At 40.3% G+C, this 23,109-nt stretch overlaps 1 long non-coding RNA gene across 50 annotated transcripts; it reads left to right on the top strand.

Annotated features, from left to right (window-relative positions):
- Window positions 1-812: 812 nt before the first annotated feature.
- LOC127720454 (uncharacterized) lies at window positions 813-9,460 on the top strand. Of its 50 annotated transcripts, XR_007990795.1 has the most exons (11): window positions 813-1,573; window positions 1,750-1,787; window positions 1,964-2,037; window positions 2,214-2,632; window positions 2,809-3,022; window positions 3,200-3,338; window positions 3,515-3,904; window positions 4,083-4,220; window positions 4,397-4,787; window positions 4,964-5,454; window positions 6,163-7,963. It is a non-coding gene; the product is annotated as an uncharacterized LOC127720454 (long non-coding RNA). The 50 variants fall into 50 exon arrangements; XR_007990766.1 differs by lacking the exon at window positions 1,750-1,787 and adding an exon at window positions 7,971-9,460 and having other exon boundaries at window positions 813-1,433; window positions 1,788-2,632; window positions 6,163-7,262; XR_007990757.1 differs by lacking the exon at window positions 1,750-1,787 and adding an exon at window positions 7,971-9,460 and having other exon boundaries at window positions 813-1,433; window positions 1,788-2,632; window positions 6,163-7,793.
- Window positions 9,461-23,109: the final 13,649 nt, after the last annotated feature.

The raw sequence follows: 23,109 nt of genomic DNA, 5'->3' as shown, positions 1-23,109 counted from the left end.
AGAATTTGTTTGCCCATTTAGAAAATTGGCGTTGATAACAGATCTTTTACATGAACATGTAATCTCTATCAATATACAAAAGGACTTGTGGGGTGGTTGCCAATGAGACATTTATCTAATAGAGTAAAAATGACGTGGGTTTAAGCAATAAAAAGTCGTACGGCATTCAACAATGAGCAAAGCCCAAACCGTTTAGTAAGCTACAAAAACGTACTAACATGACAAAATGGGAAATATTTCAAACAAAAAAACCAACGGTCTGATATATGACAAAATAATAAACTAATATAGCAGACAGCAACCACCGCCAACCAATGAATTACACGCCCCTGCCTTGTGACAGGCATTCTTGATTTGCTCTATTTTAACACAACTGATAAGACACAATAAAAATACACTTATGAAGACCAGGCTGAAGCTAGCGAACAATAACTAGCGAACAATAAGCCAGCGAACAATAAGGCGATATATCTAAAAACCGAAAAAATGAATAAGACAGCAACGACCGTCAAATGAAAAATATTTAAAAAGGCAGACATTCCGTCCAAATATTGCAATTTCAACTCTATCGTGAAATGGTATTTATCCCATCCATTGATAAAACAAGTCACATCTCTTTATAGGCTAATATTCAGTACCACAGTAAATCTGCATCAGTCAAGGGATTATTTGTAGGTGTAAGACCACTAATGCATCCACTTCAATTTAGAACGTATGTAAAAGTAGTCCTTCCCTGTAAAATATAGCACCTTTGATGTCATTGTTTAATTGAACTAAAATACACATTTGCAGAAATGAGGGTTAGACTATTCCATGGCTTCTAGAGAAAAATAATGAGGGGTGTCACGGGGTATGACTATATAGGTCTTGTAGAAGAGAAACAGGCGCATCTTTTGCGCAAGGTATCGAAGAGCGCTATGTTCAAAAATCTGAAACTAGAGCTCTAAATTTAAAAAAAAAAATGGTAAAAACAGGGGGGTTGGCCTATTCCATGGCTTCTAGATAAAAATAATGAGGGGTGTCACGGGGTATGACTATATAGGTCTTGTAGAGGAGAAACAGGCGCATCTTTTGTGCAAGGTATCGAAGGGCGCTATGTTCAAAAATCTGAAACTAGAGCTCAAAATAAAAAAAAAAATGTAAAAAACAGGGGGGTTGGTCTATTCCATGGCTTCTAGAGAAAAATAATGAGGGGTGTCACGGGATATGACTATATAGGTCTTGTAGAGGAGAAAGAGGCGCATCTTTTGCGCAAGGTATCGAAGGGCGCTATGTTCAAAAATCTGAAACAAGAGCTCAAAATTAAAAAAAAAAATGTTAAAAACAGGGGGGTTGGCCTATTCCATGGCTTCTAGAGAAAAATAATGAGGGGTGTCACGGGGTATGACTATATAGGTCTTGAAGAGGAGAAACAGGCGCATCTTTTGCGCAAGGTATCAAAGGGCGCTATGTTCAAAAATCTGACACTAGAGCTCAAAATTAAAAAAAAAAAATGTTAAAAACAGGGAGGTTGGCCTATTCCATGGCTTCTAGAGAAAAATAATGAGGGGTGTCACGGGGTATGACTATATAAGTCTTGTAGAGGAGAAACAGGCGCATCTTTTGCGCAAAGTATCGAAGGGCGCTATGTTCAAAAATCTGACACTAGAGCTCTAAATTTAAAAAAAAAATGTTAAAAAATGGGGGTTGGCCTATTCCATGGCTTCTAGAGAAAAATAATGAGGGGTGTCATGGGGTATGACTATATAGGTCTTGTAGAAGAGAAACAGGCGCATCTTTTGTGCAAGGTATCGAAGGGCGCTATATTCAAAAATCTGAAACTAGAGCTCAAAATTTAAAAAAAAAATGTTAAAAACAGGGGGTTGGCCTATTCCATGGCTTCTAGAGAAAAATAATGAGTGGTGTCACGGGGTATGACTATATAGGTCTTGTAGAGGAGAAACAGGCGCATCTTTTGCGCTAGGTATCGAAGGGCGCTATGTTCAAAAATCTGAAACTAGAGCTCAAAATTAAAAAAAAAAATGTTAAAAACAGGGGGTTGGCCTATTCCATGGCTTCTAGAGAAAAAAAATGAGGGGTGTCACGGGGTATGACTATATAGGTCTTGAAGAGGAGAAACAGGCGCATCTTTTGCGCAAGGTATCGAAGGGCGCTATGTTCAAAAATCTGAAACTAGAGCTCAAAATTAAAAAAAAAATGTTAAAAACAGGGAGGTTGGCCTATTCCATGGCTTCTAGAGAAAAATAATGAGGGGTGTCACGGGGTATGACTATATAAGTCTTGTAGAGGAGAAACAGGCGCATCTTTTGCGCAAGGTATCGAAGGGCGCTATGTTCAAAAATCTGAAACTAGAGCTCAAAATTAAAACAAAAAAATGTTAAAAACAGGGAGGTTGGCCTATTCCATGGCTTCTAGAGAAAAAAAATGAGGGGTGTCACGGGATATGATTATATAGGACTTGTAGAGGAGAAACAGGCGCATCTTTTGCGCAAGGTATCGAAGGGCGCTATGTTCAAAAATCTTAAACTAGAGCTCAAAATTAAAAAAAAAAATGTTAAAAACAGGGGGGTTGGCCTATTCCATGGCTTCTAGAGAAAAATAATGAGGGGTGTCACGGGGTATGACTATATAGGTCTTGTAGAGGAGAAACAGGCGCATCTTTTGCGCAAAGTATCGAACGGCGCTATGTTAAAAAATCTGACACTAGAGCTCTAAATTTAAAAAAAAATGTTAAAAACAGGGGGGTTGGCCTATTCCATGGCTTCTAGAGAAAAATAATGAGGGGTGTCATGGGGTATGACTATATAGGTCTTGTAGAAGAGAAACAGGCGCATCTTTTGTGCAAGGTATCGAAGGGCGCTATATTCAAAAATCTGAAACTAGAGCTCAAAGTTTAAAAAAAAATGTTAAAAACAGGGGGGTTGGCCTATTCCATGGCTTCTAGAGAAAAATAATGAGGGGTGTCACGGGGTATGACTATATAGGTCTTGTCGAGGAGAAACAGGCGCATCTTTTGCGCAAGGTATCGAAGGGCGCTATGTTCAAAAATCTGAAACTAGAGCTCAAAATTAAAAAAAAAAAATGTTAAAAACAGGGGGGTTGGCCTATTCCATGGCTTCTAGAGAAAAATAATAGGGGTGTCACGGGACATGACTATATAGGTCTTGTAGAGGAGAAACAGGCGCATTTTGTGCGCAAGGTATCGAAGGGTGCTATGTTCAAAAATCTGAAACTAGAACTCAAAATTTAAAAAAAAATTGTTAAAAACAGGGGGGTTGGCCTATTCCATGGCTTCTAGAGAAAAATAATGAGGGGTGTCACGGGGTATGACTATATAGGTCTTGTAAAGGAGAAACAGGCGCATCTTTTGCGCAAAGTATCGAAGGGCGCTATGTTCAAAAATCTGACACTAGAGCTCTAAATTTAAAAAAAAAATGTTAAAAAATGGGGGTTGGCCTATTCCATGGCTTCTAGAGAAAAATAATGAGGGGTGTCATGGGGTATGACTATATAGGTCTTGTAGAAGAGAAACAGGCGCATCTTTTGTGCAAGGTATCGAAGGGCGCTATATTCAAAAATCTGAAACTAGAGCTCAAAATTTAAAAAAAAAATGTTAAAAACAGGGGGTTGGCCTATTCCATGGCTTCTAGAGAAAAATAATGAGGGGTGTCACGGGGTATGACTATATAGGTCTTGTAGAGGAGAAACAGGCGCATCTTTTGCGCTAGGTATCGAAGGGCGCTATGTTCAAAAATCTGAAACTAGAGCTCAAAATTAAAAAAAAAATGTTAAAAACAGGGAGGTTGGCCTATTCCATGGCTTCTAGAGAAAAATAATGAGGGGTGTCACGGGGTATGACTATATAAGTCTTGTAGAGGAGAAACAGGCGCATCTTTTGCGCAAGGTATTGAAGGGCGCTATGTTCAAAAATCTGAAACTAGAGCTCAAAATTAAAACAAAAAAATGTTAAAAACAGGGAGGTTGGCCTATTCCATGGCTTCTAGAGAAAAATAATGAGGGGTGTCACGGGATATGATTATATATGACTTGTAGAGGAGAAACAGGCGCATCTTTTGTGCAAGGTATCGAAGGGCGCTATGTTCAAAAATCTGAAACTAGAGCTCAAAATTAAAAAAAAAATGTTAAAAACAGGGGGGTTGGCCTAATCCATGGCTTCTAGAGAAAAATAATGAGGGGTGTCACGGGGTATGACTATATAGGTCTTGTAGAGGAGAAACAGGCGCATCTTTTGCGCAAAGTATCGAACGGCGCTATGTTCAAAAATCTGACACTAGAGCTCTAAATTTAAAAAAAAATGTTAAAAAATGGGGGGTTGGCCTATTCCATGGCTTCTAGAGAAAAATAATGAGGGGTGTGATGGGGTATGACTATATAGGTCTTGTAGAAGAGAAACAGGCGCATCTTTTGTGCAAGGTATCGAAGGGCGCTATATTCAAAAATCTGAAACTAGAGCTCAAAATTTAAAAAAAAAATGTTAAAAACAGGGGGGTTGGCCTATTCCATGGCTTCTAGAGAAAAATAATGAGGGGTGTCACGGGGTATGACTATAAAGGTCTTGTAGAGGAGAAACAGGCGCATCTTTTGCGCAAGGTATCGAAGGGTGCTATGTTCAAAAATCTGAAACTAGAGCTCAAAATTAAAAAAAAAAATGTTAAAAACAGGGGGTTGGCCTATTCCATGGCTTCTAGAGAAAAAAAATGAGGGGTGTCACGGGGTATGACTATATAGGTCTTGAAGAAGAGAAACAGGCGCATCTTTTGCGCAAGGTATCGAAGGGCGCTATTTCAAAAATCTGAAACTAGAGCTCAAAATTAAAAAAAAAAATGTTAAAAACAGGGAGGTTGGCCTATTCCATGGCTTCTAGAGAAAAATAATGAGGGGTGTCACGGGGAATGACTATATAAGTCTTGTAGAGGAGAAACAGGCGCATCTTTTGTGCAAGGTATCGAAGGGCGCTATGTTCAAAAATCTGAAACTAGAGCTCAAAATTAAAAAAAAACTGTTAAAAACAGGGGGGTTGGCCTATTCCATGGCTTCTAGAGAAAAATAATGAGGGGTGTCACGGGGTATGACTATATAGGTCTTGTCGAGGAGAAACAGGCGCATCTTTTGTGCAAGGTATCGAAGGGCGCTATGTTCAAAAATCTGAAACTAGAGCTCAAAATTAAAAAAAAAAATGTTAAAAACAGGGGGGTTGGCCTATTCCATGGCTTCTACAGAAAAATAATGAGGGGTGTCACGGGGTATGATTATATAGGACTTGTAGAGGAGAAACAGGCGCATCTTTTGCGCAAGGTATCGAAGGGCGCTATGTTCAAAAATCTGAAACTAGAGCTCAAAATTAAAAAAAAAATGTTAAAAACAGGGGGGTTGGCCTATTCCATGGCTTCTAGAGAAAAATAATGAGGAGTGTCACGGGGTATGACTATATAGGTCTTGTCGAGGAGAAACAGGCGCATCTTTTGCGCAAGATATCGAAGGGCGCTATGTTCAAAAATCTGAAACTAGAGCTCAAAATTTAAAAAAAAAATGTTAAAAACAGGGGGGTTGGCCTATTCCATGGCTTCTAGAGAAAAATAATGAGGGGTGTCACGGGACATGACTATATAGGTCTTGTAGAGGAGAAACAGGCGCATCTTGTGCGCAAAGTATCGAAGGGTGCTATGTTCAAAAATCTGAAACTAGAACTCAAAATTAAAAAAAAAAATGTTAAAAACAGGGGGGTTGGCCTATTCCATGGCTTCTAGAGAAAAATAATGAGGAGTGTCACGGGGTATGACTATATAGGTCTTGTAGAGGAGAAACAGGCGCATCTTTTGTGCAAAGTATCGAAGGGCGCTATGTTCAAAAATCTGAAACTAGAGCTCAAAATTTAAAAAAAAATGTTAAAAACAGGGGGGTTGGCCTTATTCTATGGCTTCTAGAGAAAAATAATGAGGGGTGTCACGGGATATGACTATAAAGGTCGTGTAGAGTAGAAACAGGCGCATCTTTTGCGGAAAGTATCGAAGAGCGCTGTGTTCAAAAATCTGAAACTAGAGCTCAAAATTAAAAAAAAAATGTTAAAAACAGGGGGGGTTGGCCTATTCCATGGCTTCTAGAGAAAAATAATGAGGGGTGTCACGGGACATGACTATATAGGTCTTGTAGAGGAGAAACAGGCGCATCTTGTGCGCAAAGTATCGAAGGGTGCTATGTTCAAAAATCTGAAACTAGAACTCAAAATTAAAAAAAAAAATGTTAAAAACAGGGGGGTTGGCCTATTCCATGGCTTCTAGAGAAAAATAATGAGGGGTGTCACGGGGTATGACTATATAGGTCTTGTAGAGGAGAAACAGGCGCATCTTTTGTGCAAAGTATCGAAGGGCGCTATGTTCAAAAATCTGAAACTAGAGCTCAAAATTTAAAAAAAAAATGTTAAAAACAGGGGGGTTGGCCTATTCCATGGCTTCTAGAGAAAAATAATGAGGGGTGTCACGGGGTATGACTATATAGGTCTTGAAGAGGAGAAACAGGCGCATCTTTTGCGCAAGGTATCGAAGGGCGCTATGTTCAAAAATCTGAAACTAGAGCTCAAAATTTAAAAAAAAAATGTTAAAAACAGGGAGGTTGGCCTATTCCATGGCTTCTAGAGAAAAATAATGAGGGGTGTCACGGGGTATGATTATATAGGTCTTGTAGAGGAGAAACAGGCGCATCTTTTGCGCAAGGTATCGAAGGGCGCTATGTTCAAAAATCTGAAACTAGAGCTCAAAATTAAAAAAAAAAAATGTTAAAAACAGGGGGGTTGGCCTATTCCAGGGATTCTAGAGAAAAATAATGAGGGGTGTCACGGGATATGACTATATAGGTCGTGTAGAGGAGAAACAGGCGCATCTTTTGCGCAAAGTATCGAAGGGTGCTGTGTTCAAAAATCTGAAACTAGAGCTCAAAATTAAAAAAAAAATGTTAAAAACAGGGGGGTTGGCATATTCCATGGCTTCTAGAGAAAAATAATGAGGGGTGTCACGGGGTATGACTATATAGGTCTTGAAGAGGAGAAACAGGCGCATCTTTTGCGCAAGGTATCGAAGGGCGTTATGTTCAAAAATCTGAAACTAGAGCTCAAAATTAAAAAAAGAAATGTTAAAAACAGGGAGGTTGGCCTATTCCATGGCTTCTAGAGAAAAATAATGAGGGGTGTCACGGAGTATGACTATATAAGTCTTGTAGAGGAGAAACAGGCGCATCTTTTGCGCAAGGTATCGAAGGGCGGTATGTTCAAAAATCTGAAACTAGAGCTCAAAATTAAAACAAAAAAATGTTAAAAACAGGGGGGTTGGCCTATTCCATGGCTTCTAGAGAAAAATAATGAGGGGTGTCACGGGGTATGACTATATAGGTCTTGTAGAGAGGAAACAGGCGCATCTTTTGCGCAAGGTATCGAAGGACGCTATGTTCAAAAATCTGAAACTAGAGCTCAAATTTTAAAAAAAAAATGTTAAAAACAGGGGGGTTGGCCTATTCCATGGCTTCTAGTGAAAAATAATGAGGGGTGTCACGGGGTATGACTATATAGGTCTTGTAGAAGAGAAACAGGCGCATCTTTTGCGCAAGGTATCGAAGGGCGCTATGTTCAAAAATCTGAAACTAGAGCTCAAAATTAAAAAAAAAAATGTTAAAAACAGGGGGTAAGCCTATTCCATGGCTTCTAGAGAAAAATAATGAGGGGTGTCACGGGGTATGACTATATAAGTCTTGTAGAGGAGAAACAGGCGCATCTTTTGCGCAAGGTATTGAAGGGCGCTATGTTCAAAAATTTGAAACTATAGCTCAAAAATTAAAAAAAAAAATGTTAAAAACAGGGGGTTGGCCTATTCCATGGCTTCTAGAGAAAAATAATGAGGGGTGTCACGGGGTTTGACTATATAGGTCTTGTAGAGGAGAAATAAGCGCATCTTTTGCGCTAGGTATCGAAGGGCGCTATGTTCAAAAATCTGAAACTAGTGCTCAAAATTTAAAAAAAAAATGTTAAAAACAGGGGGGTTGGCCTATTCCATGGCTTCTAGAGAAAAATAATGAGGGTGTCACGGGGTATGACTATATAGGTCTTGTAGTTGAGAAACAGGCGCATCTTTTGCGCATGGTATCGAAGGGCGCTATTTTCCAAAAAATTAAACTAGAGCTCAAAATTAAAAAAACAAAATTGTTAAAAACAGGGGGGTTGGCCTATACCATGGCTTCTACAGAAAAATAATGGTGGGTAGTAGTGTAAAAAGGGGGATTCTGTCGCACTTGCCATTTTTAAGCACAAATCCTGCATAGGGACCCCAACCTCAAACATAAAATGCAAATTCATTGTGTTTCAACTAGTCTAAGGGTAGAAACAAGAATATGGCTTTTTGTAAACAATGGTAGAGACACCTTAAAGGGATGTAATCCTAGGGGTAGATACAAAAATATGGCTTTCGTACAGAAGATGGAGGAACTCAGAAGTTAAAAAATCGTAGACGACGATTTTATTAATGATAATGTTTTCAAGGGTAAAGGCAAAGGACCAGAGCCTGGAAATTCTAAAATGGAAGGAACTCCCAACCTGGGTAAAATATAAAATCCTAGAAGTGGTAGAAGTAGATGGGAAGTTTGGGAGGAGTAAGATCTTCACCTTGAAAAAACAGAGAAGGAGAAACGACAAGGGTATGGGCCTGCAGTAGTCTGAACAGAGAGAAGGAACCCTTGGAAGGAGCCTTCGTGAGAAGTACAGGCTTAAAAGTTAGTAAAATGACTAAACAGGAGTACTTTTCTTGCGATCTTGTAAGAAATTAATTAAAAAAAAAAAAAAAATGGGTTGGATGGGGTACAAAAAATATTTCCATCCGATATTTCTGCCGGATCGGAAAGTTTTGTTTTCTTTTTTGTGTTTTTTTATGCTTGAAACGGAGCACATCGTGAAGTGAAGCAGAACGGAACACATCGTGAAACGATGTGTGTAGTGAAGCGTAATGGAATGATGTGTGACGTTTTTACGGCGCATGCGCATTAAGGTCCTCACTAAAAGTGGTGGAAGGTTGTCGCAGCTGATCTTTCTCATCATAGTAGTTCTTGAGGCAGCTTGTGATCTTACCAAACTCAGCATCATCAATTTGTTCATCATCAGCCAAAGCAGTACTAATACATTGTTCAACCAAGGATTTTGTGGACTGTGCCAATCGCAAGGTGTCACGGTGTTTTTTCTTCTTTTTCATGATACGCCTTGAGATCAGTGTGAGTACCATCACGCCAGTGGCACTCAAGCAAGCAAGGGATCCTAGGGGAAGGGAGGCTATAATACCTATACCGGTCAAAGCTGAACCCATGGTGCAGCTGTCAACATCAAACTGGCTACGGAACACACACCCTGTGCTATAGACACTACTTTATCGAGTCGTTTGTAGATCTTCAAGGTACGTTGACACTTTAGAATATCCGCGTTGAGTTGGTATTCCATACATTCGACTCTGGTCTGCCGGTAACCAGATTCTAAATCATCCATTTATTTATAGGAGCATACCGAGGAGGGGAATGTTTTTGAAGGGGCTGATAGCACCTAAGATCAGACCGGCTCCGTCGTGGAATTGCTGACCACGCTTTAAGTAGAGTCCATCACCATAGGTGATCTGGGCGTTTGATGGTTTGAGGTAGAGACTGTTGCCACTAGGTTTCACGGTACAAACACACCCACTACGTTTCAGGTACAATCCACACAATAAGGCCTTGTTGATGGCTACACCACCCAGACCGCTCAAGGCTCCAACACCCAAGGCAGGTAGAATGGTCTTAGCTACCATGGGAAGTGCCCTCATTACCAGCCCTGCCAACATGGGTAGGAATCCACCTACTTTTTGCACGTTTTCCTTCATTAGGGCGGCACTCAGCTACAGATTCATACCACCAGTACCTTTCTGGAGAAGCTTAATAATCTTTTGAATCTGCCGAGAGGTGAGCCACATCTTGTGTTCACCTTGCAGGTTTGCGTGGGACAAACGAATGGAGACCGGACAACCTTGCTTGACAGCCCGTTGTAGTTTATCAGCTTGACCTTTTGTCAAGTTCAAACCATGTTCGTGATAAGTCATTTATTTATACCTCACGAAGATAAAAGCGGATGGTGAGATGTTCACCCCTGAAATCGATGGGCCTACCATCTTGATCGGTGAGATACGTTTGCATGCGATTGATGGTTCGCAAGGTCACCGGCAAGTATACTAGATTCTTGGGGGTTTGAATGATCTTCATACCAGGACCGTCTGCGGGAAAGAAGCTGTAGATGGTAGACTGCTGTGTACCATTCACATAACTTCTATCTCTATGGATGATATTACTATTCACCAGAATGCTGTTGATGCTGATGATATTTACAATGTGTTCCCCTTCTGTATAGCCGTCTGTGATCATATCGAATGTGTAAATCTGCCGCTTGAATCCCAAGACGGTGTTGATGCTATTGACAACGTTGAAGTCTACTCGATAGTGTCTTGTGAGGGTTAGCGTTGCTCTTAAGGTCGCCCGGTTGGTATCGATGATGATTTTTGTTTTGTGTTTGTTGAGCCGTAGCCGCCGCTGGATCTCATTGTTGATGTCTTCGATGTCACATGAACCTGTGCTCAATGCGATGGGAAACCAGTTGGCACCATCGTCGGGGGAGTAGCGGAAGGAATTGTTACCTGAATGAATGTTGGGGATGGAGTTATAGGTTTCCAGGTTCACTAATGCCATCTCATAGGTCTTGGATTCCTTGAGTTCCAGTGGGGGGGGGGGGGGGGTGGGGGTGGGGGGGTTGAACCAGGTAAGGATTTGACTATCGTTTCCAGAGACGATGAACGAGAACCCCTGTTTGGGGTCAGTGTTGTTTGCAATTCGTCGCAAAAATGTGTTATCCATTTATTTATGGTACACCATTGTCACATATTTTTGCTTCCACTCTTCGATACCGTCATACTGCTCCTTGAGTTGTCTACCAGTCTTCACCACGATCGCAAAGACTTCTGCAGGGCGGCTGGAAAAGAGGATTTGTAGGTAAATTTTTTCCATTTTTACTTTTAGAACACAACGTTCATCTTCTGATCATCGGATTCAAACTGTAGGATTCTGTCGGAAATGATAAGTGCAAATGCTCTGGTGTTGGCCTCCACGTTACGCTCGAACTGGGCCCGGATCTGAATGTCCACCGTGGATTCTTTCAGCCGCTCGGACTGGTGACTCACGTCAATGACAAACAAGGAGTACAGATCGATGAAGTCAGAGGGGTTGATGCCACCGTTGCTGAGGAGGGTGTCCATGTTGTGGAATTTCTTCATGAAGTCAGCAGCCTCTTTGAACACTCTGGCTACCCTGTTTTCGGTGAAAACGGCATTGTAGTCGACGGCCGGGTAGCGTTCAGCGTTGAGAGTGACATGGGTGTTTTGCAATCGACAGTTATCGAACACGGCAGCATTGCGCTCCTGGTTCCCACTTCTCTCGGTTTGGAAGGCAACGATGATGTACCTGGGCTTCTCGCGACCGCTCTTGGCAGATAAACGCCAGCTGAACTGTGAGGCTTTTGGGACGGCTATGGAATCGCACTGCCTCATTCGAAATCCACAGTTGATCTTCGCTTTACTCTGAATGGTTTTGTATAGCTGCATCTTGTTTTCGTCTGAAGGAGTGACGTGGGGGACGAACCATGAGATCTTACGCAGGACAACTTTTCCCACGTCGACGGCGTGGTCCCTCAGGATGGCATTTGTATCTGAATCGCGCACGAGTGTGATTTCATGCCTTAACCCGTACACGATCTTGTCGTAGTCATCAGCGAAATAAAAAATGTGCTTCAGGGGGATGGCGAATGAAAACGACCCTTTGTTCGCCGGCTTGGCAATGATATAGCCACGGCGCGCTACAAAGCCAGTGTTGTTTGCATGGGCGTCGGTGGAGGAATCCTTGAACCACAGTTGGTTGAGACCATGTGATTTGGAAAAGTCGTCGGGGTAGGTCAACATTCCCATCATGGTGGTGGCGACGCCGGGGTCGTTGATGTGCTCGATTTGCTGGCCGGAGATCTAGAGTCGATAGCTGATGGTTCTGAAGAGATACATGATACCATTATGGACGAGGGACACGAGATCAGCGTCGGCATATGCAGTGCCGTCGTTCATTATGAGCCGTCCTTCGAAATTCTACCAAGAGATAACTCTCGGCGGAGTGTAGGAACAAATCCTGGGTTTCGATGTTGATTCGGATTTCAGAACCGGCACTGTTCAGCTGGGCACTGGCTTGTGGTTCGTATTCTCGATCCTGATATTCCTAGAGACTTTCGTCGAAGGTCAACCCTTCGGTGATTGTAAGGATGTCAGACATAATGTATTTATTTATAGCGTTTGACGAATTCGTGGATGGTTTTGATACCAGAGCCAAAGATAAGATTGTTCAACCGAACTTTCTCTGGCTTCTTGCGTTGAACACTTGACTGTTGGGGGGTTTTATTGTGTTTCCTGGGGCGGGTCACATTATCAACCACATGGTCGACGGCTTTGGAGGCCCCTTTCAATACCTTTCCAGGCTGCATTGGTGGCAGCACTCACGGCCTTACTTCCTAGGGTTTTGGCGGCAGAGGAAGTAAACATGTGTCCAGCCGAACTGGCGATTGTGTCAAACAGTCCTCTTCTACCGTAGGCGTACTTTCGAGCGTAACCTTTTAACACTTATTTATAGGATGCTACGATGAAGCGCCTTATATTCCTCGATGCTGATATGTCTACCCTTTTTCATAGCATCGATAATCGACACAATTTCGTTGCGCACACCATTAGTTCCTGCTAGGTATGCTGCGGCACACAGTTCCAAGCGATTGAGAAGCTGCTTGAAGTTGGAAGGTAAAAACACGGTTTGCAGCCCACTGCCAAACTTATTCTTTTAGTAGATGTGGGACACGATTTCCTTCCACTTGTAACCCTTATTTGCCTTCGGGGTTCTCGAGAGGGTGGAATTGCCTTGATACATGGCACCGGAACATTTTAGAATCTGTGCATAGTCCTCTAGGTCTTCGTGCTCGAACGATTCTGGATTCTTTTTCACCATGAGTTCCCAGAGGCCAAGGGTTCCTTTGTACCTCACACCATCCACGAAAATATCATCACCGTCAAAAGTAACTGGTGAGATTCCGATAAAGATACTATCGTTTTCAGATCGCAATCCAAAGGTGTGGTCGGCGGAAGGAGTCATACTGAGCTGCAAATACTGCCGTGCTCGGGGTCCAAGGGCGGTGTCTGTAGGTGGTGCGATGGGTAGTGGGTCGGTTAACTCGGGCGGTGGAGGAGGAAGGGCTGGCACTGCTGCAGGAAGGTCTACGATCGTTTTGGTGATCTGTGAAGCTACCTCTCGCTGAGCCTCAACCACAGGCTTATACACCTTGGAAAGGTCTCGGCTAAGTCCAATCTTGTCGAGGCGATGCTGCATGTTACTGGCTTGAATTTTCCGCTTGGTGTCTTGCAACTATCTGGCAAGTGCCTCACGCTGCTTAGGGTCGATAATCTTGATAAACGTCATTTATTTATAGGATCGAACGCCGTTAAACGCCCCATAGCGTTGGTGTGAACGCCCCTAAGCGTTGGTGTGAACGCCCCATAGCGTTTATAGACGTTTTTCCAAACACCTTATAGCGTTTGAAAAAATATCTCTAATTTAGCGTTTAAAAAGTTGTTGAAACAATGGGGGTAACGAGTATGGTTGTATTCTCTACGAAAACTTCAAGTGTCTTAGGCATAGGTCTATACGCGGTTGGCATGGGTGTGTACACTGGTGGCCTCGAATCGTCTTGGTAGGGCATTGGGGTTGAGGAAAGCGCTCCACCTTACCATACTGGCAGCCAGAGTTTCATGCGTCGAAATCACCTACACCGCTATCGATCGAGCGGGGGATCGCGCGACCACACTTCCAACACATACTCCTCATATCGACTGGGTCCCACTCGAACTTACATTTGCAGGGCCACTCAAACTTGTAGGGCTGGGGTTCCTCTGTGTCTTCATACTCCAGTTCCAGGAAGAAATCTTCAAACTGATCCATTCTTTATCTTATACATCATAGAACTCACCTAATTTGTATCGGTATTTACCTGCTGACTTGTGGCTCGTGAGATCGATGGTTACAAATCCATAGGGTTGGGACCAGCAATGCTTACAAAGAGCGTCAAATTGTTACTTGGTAAGATCGTTGCAGTGGTCACGCCGGATATGATCGAGAGTCTTAGCATCTTGCTAAAAGAGACAGATAAAGTTTGCATGTTCTCGGATCGATTGTCTTGGCAGTTTGAAGTAGTTCTGTCACAGGTATAAACGATCGACGTTGTTGTGGCGATCGCGCACGTAGTAGTCTTCACACGTGTTCTGTTTGCTCAGCATCAAGTCGTCGAACACATGAGGTTCTTGTGGCTAGGGTCAAGTTCCCGGGGTCTGGTACATCGCTCCCTTGCTCGAAGAAAAAAGTGTCGATATCATTTGGGTGTCGTGGTGGAGGTAAGGCGTTGACCACATCGATCAACGAGTAGGGTGACTTGCCCTTGCACTGTAGGAGGTCTCGGAATATCTTCCTTAGGGAAGCCTTTTCCCAGCGCTTGCTGCAACCGCTGGTAGATAGGCTGGTGAAGCGATTTTCCGAAAACGTACAATCGATCGTAGTCGAGCCATCCATCGCGCAGGAGTAGGTTGTTCAACAGCGTTGTCTTACCACAGTCCGACTTCCCAATGATCAACCCTCTGATCGACCGCTGCGGTAGGAGGTAGTGATTGCTCCTTTTGGGATCGTTGGCACTGTAGGAAATGTCTTAGACGTTCATTTATTTAGATAAAATAGCGATGATCTTCTGCGAGAAATGTCGTAGGAAGACGGACACAGTTAACCCTGGCGAGACAATTACCACCAACGGGCGATGGAGGAAGTTTGGCAACAGCAAGGTGTGCGGTGCCAAGAAGTCTCAGTTTGTTGCTACAACCGGTGCAGGGTTCATGAACAAACTAATCAACCGATTACCCATGGACATGCATCTGCCCGGACACAACTTCGACGTAACAGGGACTTAACTTAGCAAGCGGCTACTCCCCGATGGCACCCCGAAGGCTTGGTAAAAACCCATTAATCGAGTTGACCAGGCTGTATATCACCACGATCTCTGTTATGCCCAGCACAAGGATACAGCCGCACGCAACTCCATCTGTGACAAAGCTATGCTAGACTCGCTTAACACCATTCCCAACCCTACCACACGCGAACGCATGGACCGCAGCATCGTCGGACCCATCATCGGTACCAAAGCTCGATTTGGTCTGGGTATTAAAAAAAACTAAGTTCGCTGGACCGATGATTTAGCTGAGGAGTTGCACAAACCTGTTCGACGCAAGTTTCAGAAACACCGTGTGGTAGTGGGTGGTGTGGATGAGACCTTGTTGATATGAGTGCCTTTTCCAGGGACAACAAGGGAAATAAGTTCATCCTGAGCATCATCGATGTCTTCTCCAAATATGGCTGGTTGATACCACTCAAAAACAAGAAGGGGGTGACGGTGCGGGATGCCTTTCAAGCGGTGTTCAAGGAGCGCGTTCCTGAGAAATTGTGGACAGACAAAGGTACTGAGTTTTACAACAATGATGTAAAGCAGCTGCTCCAAAAGCATGATATTGAGCTTTACTCCACTGAGAATGAGGAGAAGTCGAGTGTTGTCGAGCGCTGGAATCGTACCATGAAAGAGAAGATGTTCAAATATTTCTCAGCCAACTCTACACGCACCTACATCAATCTGTTGGATGATCTTGTTCACAAGTACAATACCGCCAAACATAGATCCATTAAAATGACTCCTTTGATTGCAAGCCTCAAGAAACATGAAAACAAGGTGTATTGGAATTTGTATGGAGACCTCCCTCCCATGCAGCAGGCACGGTTTCGTATAGGTGATAAGGTTCGAATTACAAAGAAAAAAGGAACATTTGAGAAGGGTTACACAACGCGCTGGACCAAGGAAGTTTTCGAGGTGTCTCAAGTTCTTTTCACCCAGTCACCCACTTATCATCTCAAGGATTTAAATGGGGAGGAAATTCAGGGATCCTTCTATGAGCCCGAACTTCAGAAGACTGATCAGGACGTCTACCGCAAAGAAAAGATCCTACGCAGGCGAACCAAGTACAGGATTAATGAGGTTTTTGTGAAGTGTAAGGGTTATCCTGCAGAGTTTAACTCTTGGATGAAAAAGTCAGATGTACAATAATGTCAAGCTTTCAAGCTTTCCCATCCTTTCAATCAGGACGGGAAAGGTTGTTGAGGTTACACCAAGAGTTCCTTAATCCTATCAATGTGTTTATCCTCTTCAGATGCAACATCTAGCTCGCGCCGTTCGCCCATTCGCCAAAGGGATGCGCGCTTTCTTGCATGAGATCCAAACTTATCGATTTATTTATAGAGTGAGAAGATTGTATCTTCCATCGATTTTCCAGTCGCCAACACTTTCAACACGAATAGGCAAAAGTTACCACACACCACCGAGCCTCGCTGCTGTAATTCATCGGTGCTATATCGAATTTCAGGCTGTAAATAGTTCACCATCTCTGCAGAATCCATAAGAGTCAAAGTAATACTTTACCGGTCCACGTTTATACCAGCAAGTCCAATGCGTTCCAGGACCCTCCCAGCTATCATGATACAAGATTCCACATTCGATGCGGCGCCGACTGGGTGGTAGGGTATCTCGCATAAACACCCCACTAAAACTGGCGTATATCCAAACACAGCCATAGTCTTGAATCATTGAATTTAAACGACTAGAATGATTGTCATATAATTATATTAAATTGTACTGACACTTGTGTTCTTTGGACATTTTATTAGCGTATCGCGTATCTTTATTTGACCATTTCTTCGTACTTTAACTTTGGTAAAATTTCTCATACGCGTGTATGACGATTTATACGAAAATGCAGAAAAATATAAGAATGATATAGATAATGAATTTGAACTACTAAAATAACTTACAAATTTAAATCTTATTAAAGAATGCGAGGAATTGATACTTTTTATTTTTTTTCGAAAGTTTGCTGATCACCGATATGACATTATATAAATAGCACATAGCTGAGAGGGTGATAGAGCAGATTGTTACCCCGAGAAAACATTGTCAACTGAGGCGAAGGGGTAATAATCTGCTCTATCACCCTCTCAGATATGTGTTATTTAATTTATTATACTGAATGTTCTGTTATTCACTGTGTCTAAACTACCCCGGCAAAAAATGTTTGGACTCGATAGTATCTAATATCCGGCACAGTGACGGAACATTAATAGAAAGAGAAAAGGTAGTTTTCTGTTTATTCATTTGTTATTTTTATGATATCGGAGAATATATATACATATATAACTATTTTCTATTGTGAGATGTAATATTTTCTACAACCGTTCTAGATTAACGGAGAAATAAGTAAAAATGCACGTCAAAATAACGAATTGAGTGAACCTTGCCTTGAATTTGTTTAATTTCTCCTTAAATTATTCACATGGTACGGACAGAAAGGTACGGAAAGAAAGATATTGACATGGAGATTGCAAAACTAGTCACTTTGAGCACCTCAATCCTTGTATTTCTTGGTATGGAACGAAAGAAATAGGTCATGTCAAAATGGAAGCACCCGGTTTTGTCAATGTTGTTTACTACACAATGACCCGGTTTTGTCTATGTATAGAACCCGGTTTTGTTTATTTTATAAAAAACAACGTTTTTCTATGTTGTGATGTTATACTATTGTTTCAGAAAAGGGAGAAGGTTTTGTACCATTAAAACGTTTAATCCCGCTGCAAATGTTTGCACCTGTCCTAAGTCAGGAATTTGATTACAGTAGTTGTCGTCTGTTTATATAGTTAATACGTGTTTCTCGTTTCTCGGTTTTATATAGATTAGACCATTGTTTTTTCGGTTTGAATGGTTTTACACTAGTAATTTTTTGGGGCCCTTTATAGCTTGCTGTTCGGTGTGAGCCAATGCTCCGTGTTGAAGGCCGTACCTTGACCTATAATGGTTTACTTTTATAAATTGTAACTTGGATGGAGAGCTGTCTCATTGGCACTCATACCACATCTTCCTATATCTATTAACACTGGTACCCTGAAACAAAAAAAAAATAAATTAACAAATGGCTGATCATGTGGGTTTTCAAACCAGATACCTCAATAAAGCGTGTGGCCAAGTTTAATAAATTGTTAAAGAGGAGAAGATTATTGTAAGATAATTGGTAAAAACGCAAAGAAATGGTAAAAATCGTAATTAAAGGTCAATAATTCTTACAAGGATATCGACCAAGTCGACTTATTCGTAAATATTGTCTTGCTGGTCATTTTTGCTATATAACTTTTATATATTTCAAGATAATAGACAGAAATGGAAAAAAAAAGGAGAAATTTGTCATTCAAGGACATTAACTTCTATAAGAATTCGTGTGAGAATTTTGATGTGTATGGACAAAAGGTAGAGCTCAACATTATGAACGTATCAGCCCCCGTTAAATTTGTTCTATCTATAGCTGTTTTCAAATAATAGACAAAACTTGCATCCCCCTATGTTCTTTTTTAAGCCATGTCGGCCATGTCTTTGTTGACAAGCGGGGGTCATCAAAATCTTTTTAAACTAGGTACCCCAATGATGATGAAAAACTGTTAAACATAAGTTCGTTAGGCCTTTTAAAACCGACATAAGATTGTGGATAAGGTTTGTTAAATGTATTGTAGCCCAGTAATTTCAGAGGAGAAGATTATATAAAAAATTAACGGAAGACGACGGACGACGGGGGCCAAATGATGAAAAAAGCTCACTTTTCCCTTGGGGTCAGGTGAGCTAAAACCAACCAAGAATTCCAAACAAGATTGCACCGTTCTTGAATTAAAAAAAAACTAACATTTCATAATTAAGGCTTACACGAACGAGATAAACTAATCAGACATGGCAAAACAACTTCAAATACGTTTTTTTTTACAAAAATTAATACTACTTATTATTTATACAGGAGTGACTGTACGCACTGACATGTCGCGACTGCTGGAATGATCGTTATCGAAATTATTTTGAAGGTCTGTAAGATAAATAATTTAATAAAAGTATCTCATAAAATTAACATTGTTTATGGAACAATTTCGCGGGTGTCCCTGCTTTCTTATTTCTTATAAAATTTTAAGTTGGTATACGATTTAGTTATATAACATCAGTGGCGAATCCAGGCGGCGTATAGGTCACACGCCCCCACCCCACCTTTGATGGCCCGAAAAAATTTTTAAAAAATTTTACGATTTTTTTTAGCATAATTCGTCCAAAACATTGTTCGCTTCGCTACGCTCTGCGGTATGAAAGCGGTTTGAATTACGCCCACTTTGAAAAAAGCTGAATCCGTCCCTATATATTGTCAATAATATATTGACCAACGTCAATGTACGATAATCATAACACAATGGAGAGATAACAGAACCGTTTATTTATACAACTATTAATAAACTAATCATTATTGCATTTTCTCGATGGCCTGAGACTATTAGAATACTAATTTATACTAAGTATTATAGTTACAATTAAGGATAGATCATAGATTTGATTTTTAATGCATGATTATTGTAATCCTTTTCTCACCATAAACATTCATTTTCTGTTTTCGATTCTGCAAGCATATACACATTTGTTTGATTATCATGCCTTACAATGAACATTTAGCCTTAAGAAGATTTAGTTTAAACGGTCTTAGGAAATAGTACACCCCTAGGTAGATTGGATTACTTATAAAGATAACCATCCTGTTGTGCAAGAAAATCACATATCAAATGTGCGTCCTTCAATTTTTAAGACCATAAACTCGAATTTTAAGTTTAAACACTAAAATTTACATAATTCATATAAAAAAAAAACGTATAGAGAGCTTAAAACTCAATTTGCGGTTTAACCTTCATTTCTATCTATTTCGCAGTTAGAGTATTTTTTTTAATGCAAAGCAAAATTATAGATTCAAAGAAATAACAGGTTGTCCTCTGTAAGAAATCGTTTTCCAACCAGCCACCAAACTCCTTTTAATTGCTGAAATTCAATTATGTTATGCGATTATGCATTTTTTTTCTTTGACAAAACCGGGTTCTGCCTTGTGAAATCTAGGACAAAACCGGGTTGTACACAATGACAAAACCGGGTGCTTCCATTTTGACATGACCCATTTCTTTCGTTCTATACGCAGAAATACAAATATTGAGGTGCTCAAAGTGACTAGTTTTGCAATCTTCATGTCAATATCTTTCTTTCTGTACCTTTCTTTCCGTACCATGTGAACAATTCAAGGAGAAATTAAACAAAGTCGAGGCAAGGTTCACTCAATTCGTCATTTTGACGTGCATTTTTACTTATTTCTCTGTTAATCTAGAACGGTTGTAGAAAATATTACATCTCACAATAGAAAACAGTTATATATGTATAAATATTCTTCGATATCATAACAATAACAAATAAATAAACAGAAAACTACCTTTTCTCTGTCTATTGATGTTCCGTCACCGTGCCGGATATTAGATACCATCGAGTCCAAACATTTTTTGCCGGGGTAGTTTAGACACAGTGTTATTACTGTCTATTAAGGCTGTGTTTGGATATACGCCTAAGGCAGCCTATGGTTACCCATAGGTATCTTTGGGTACCAATGGTTTGATATTTTGATATATAGAATATCAAACCAAAGGTACCTATGGATAACCATAGGCCACCTCTGGCGTATATACAAACACAGCCTAAATTTCAAATCCAAAGTAATGAATTATGTCTTGTACATAACAATCTTCCGTATTTATTAAATCGCACATTTGAGCAAGCGTCTCCGTGAAGGGTAATAGAGCATTTGCCATGGGATAGAGTAAATTGTCTCCATCGTATTAAACAATCAAAATCTGGCATTTTGACATGAAGTATAATAAAAGTTATTGTATATACCTAAAGACTTGCTCAGTTGGGTTAACATTTATAAATTTTACGTTGACTTGCACACGAGGTTTTTTTGAAGAAGGAAGTAAAACTTTTTGAACAGGTTTTGTATTTATCTTCATCATTAGTACATTTTCAATGAGGTCAATTTTGTATGTTAAAATAGGTCTTATTCTATCATGCTTTCTAAAAGCCTACCCCAAAAAATGCTAACGTATTCATTATATACTATTATATCAATATAACAGGCGAACATTAGATAAAATATGAATATGCTTTATATTTAGCTTTGTTTAGCCTGTGCAATTTCAGGGGAAATAAATCTTAATTATAAACCGTTTGTGCAACGTTTACAATCAACGGTTGGTTGAAAGCATAATCGAGTACACACAATATCGTTTGTTATGAATAGGGAACATATCCACATGAAATTTATACCAAGATGTAGCTAAAAATCCTCCAAATACTTTTGGTAATGATTCATAAAACATACGTTGACATTAAGGGCATATATGAATTATTTTCAAAAGTTCAATGACGGCTCCCAGTTCGTACTACGGTTGGTACTGTAGCAAATCGAGAAACCTCTATTATGACGTAGACGTGGCATTGACTTACGTGTAACTTTTTCAATTTTTTAATGCGACCTTTTGTTAACAATAGTGCTCGACACATCTAATGAACAAAAGGACAACTCAATTCCATCTCTATACAGGTAAATGTTTGAAAAAATGCTTATTTGTTTAAAATCAGAAAATGACGTAACGTCGTCTTCGAATTTTTAACAAATTAGTAAATGATAGATAAATCATTCAGGTCACTAGTTTTAATCTGGAAAATATTATAAATTAATACATGAAATTTCTTTTAATTAAAAACCAGGGTAACGTTTCTTTTTTTGCCTATATAGCTAGTAAACATTTATTTATATCAGACAATGCACGCACGTGGACGAGGGTACTTATACCGTATTTAAGAATGTGGCGCTTGGACTGTCAATGATAAAGTTAACTGGTCTGTATGTAGTTTTACTATCATATCTTTAACAACTCAGTACTGTTTGCCGATTTTGTTTTATTCTGGTACAAAACCTCTGATATAAATAGACTTTTGAAAATAATACAAAGTAGACTGTCTATTAAGTCTGTCATAGTATATAGAACTTTAGGTTGTATACCAGCTGGCCTTCGCACTAAAGTTCCTTCATCTTCGTCGTTTTCTTTTTCGAAATTCCCTTGAAAAAAATTCAGCCAGTGTTCAGCCTTGTCTTTATCAGTACTTACATAACACATTTTACAATCTCTTTCATCATGTAATTCGGATGGGGGGATTTGGATTTTCATTTCGACTTCATATGACAAGAAATTCTTCTTTCCTGACTCTGATATGTCTTTTTCACGGTTTTCACGTTCTTGTCTGACATTTGAGTTGGCTTTGTTCCTCACTAAATTTTAGTTCCTTTCGACATAGCACCTCTTGAAGCTTTGCGCAAACTATGCGCCTGTGTTCCCTCTACAAGACCTTTATAGTCTTACCCCGCGACATCCCTCATTATTTTTTCCAGAGGCTATGGAATAGGCAAATTCCTGTTGTTTTTCCCAAATTTTTTTGAAATTCCGAGCCCTAGTTTCAGTTTTTGGACAAAGCGCAACTCGAAACCTTGCGCAAACCATGCGCCTGTTTCTCCTCTACAAGACCTATATAGCTATACCCCGTGAAACTCCACATTATTTTTTTCTCTAGAAGCCATTGAATAGGTGTAATACCACCAATGCTTGGTACGTCACATCCGGTTGCATACGAAAATAGGTCGAAAAAAAATATTCCCTTGAATTTGACAGTTATAGGTAATTAATTCATCATTTTATTGCAGTAAAACATTTCTGGGTCATAAACATATACATGTATCTTGGGTATTTCAAAGCATCATTTTTTTTAAATTTGGGTTTGTATAGAATATTTTGGAAACTTGAGGTTGCATGGTAACTAAAGCTTGTATACAGGTTATATAAGGGGGGAAATTTGATTGGTTAACTGACAGTTATGGTTATTTTCTTATATGCAATGAAATTTTATGTGAATTCTTTTCTATAGTACTGGACAGGATAAAACTT

This window comes from Mytilus californianus, unplaced genomic scaffold (genome assembly GCF_021869535.1).
Source record: "Mytilus californianus isolate M0D057914Y unplaced genomic scaffold, xbMytCali1.0.p SCAF_11, whole genome shotgun sequence".
In the NCBI taxonomy this organism is placed as follows: Eukaryota; Metazoa; Mollusca; class Bivalvia; order Mytilida; family Mytilidae; genus Mytilus; species Mytilus californianus.
This window is presented reverse-complemented; position numbering and strand designations above follow the sequence as displayed.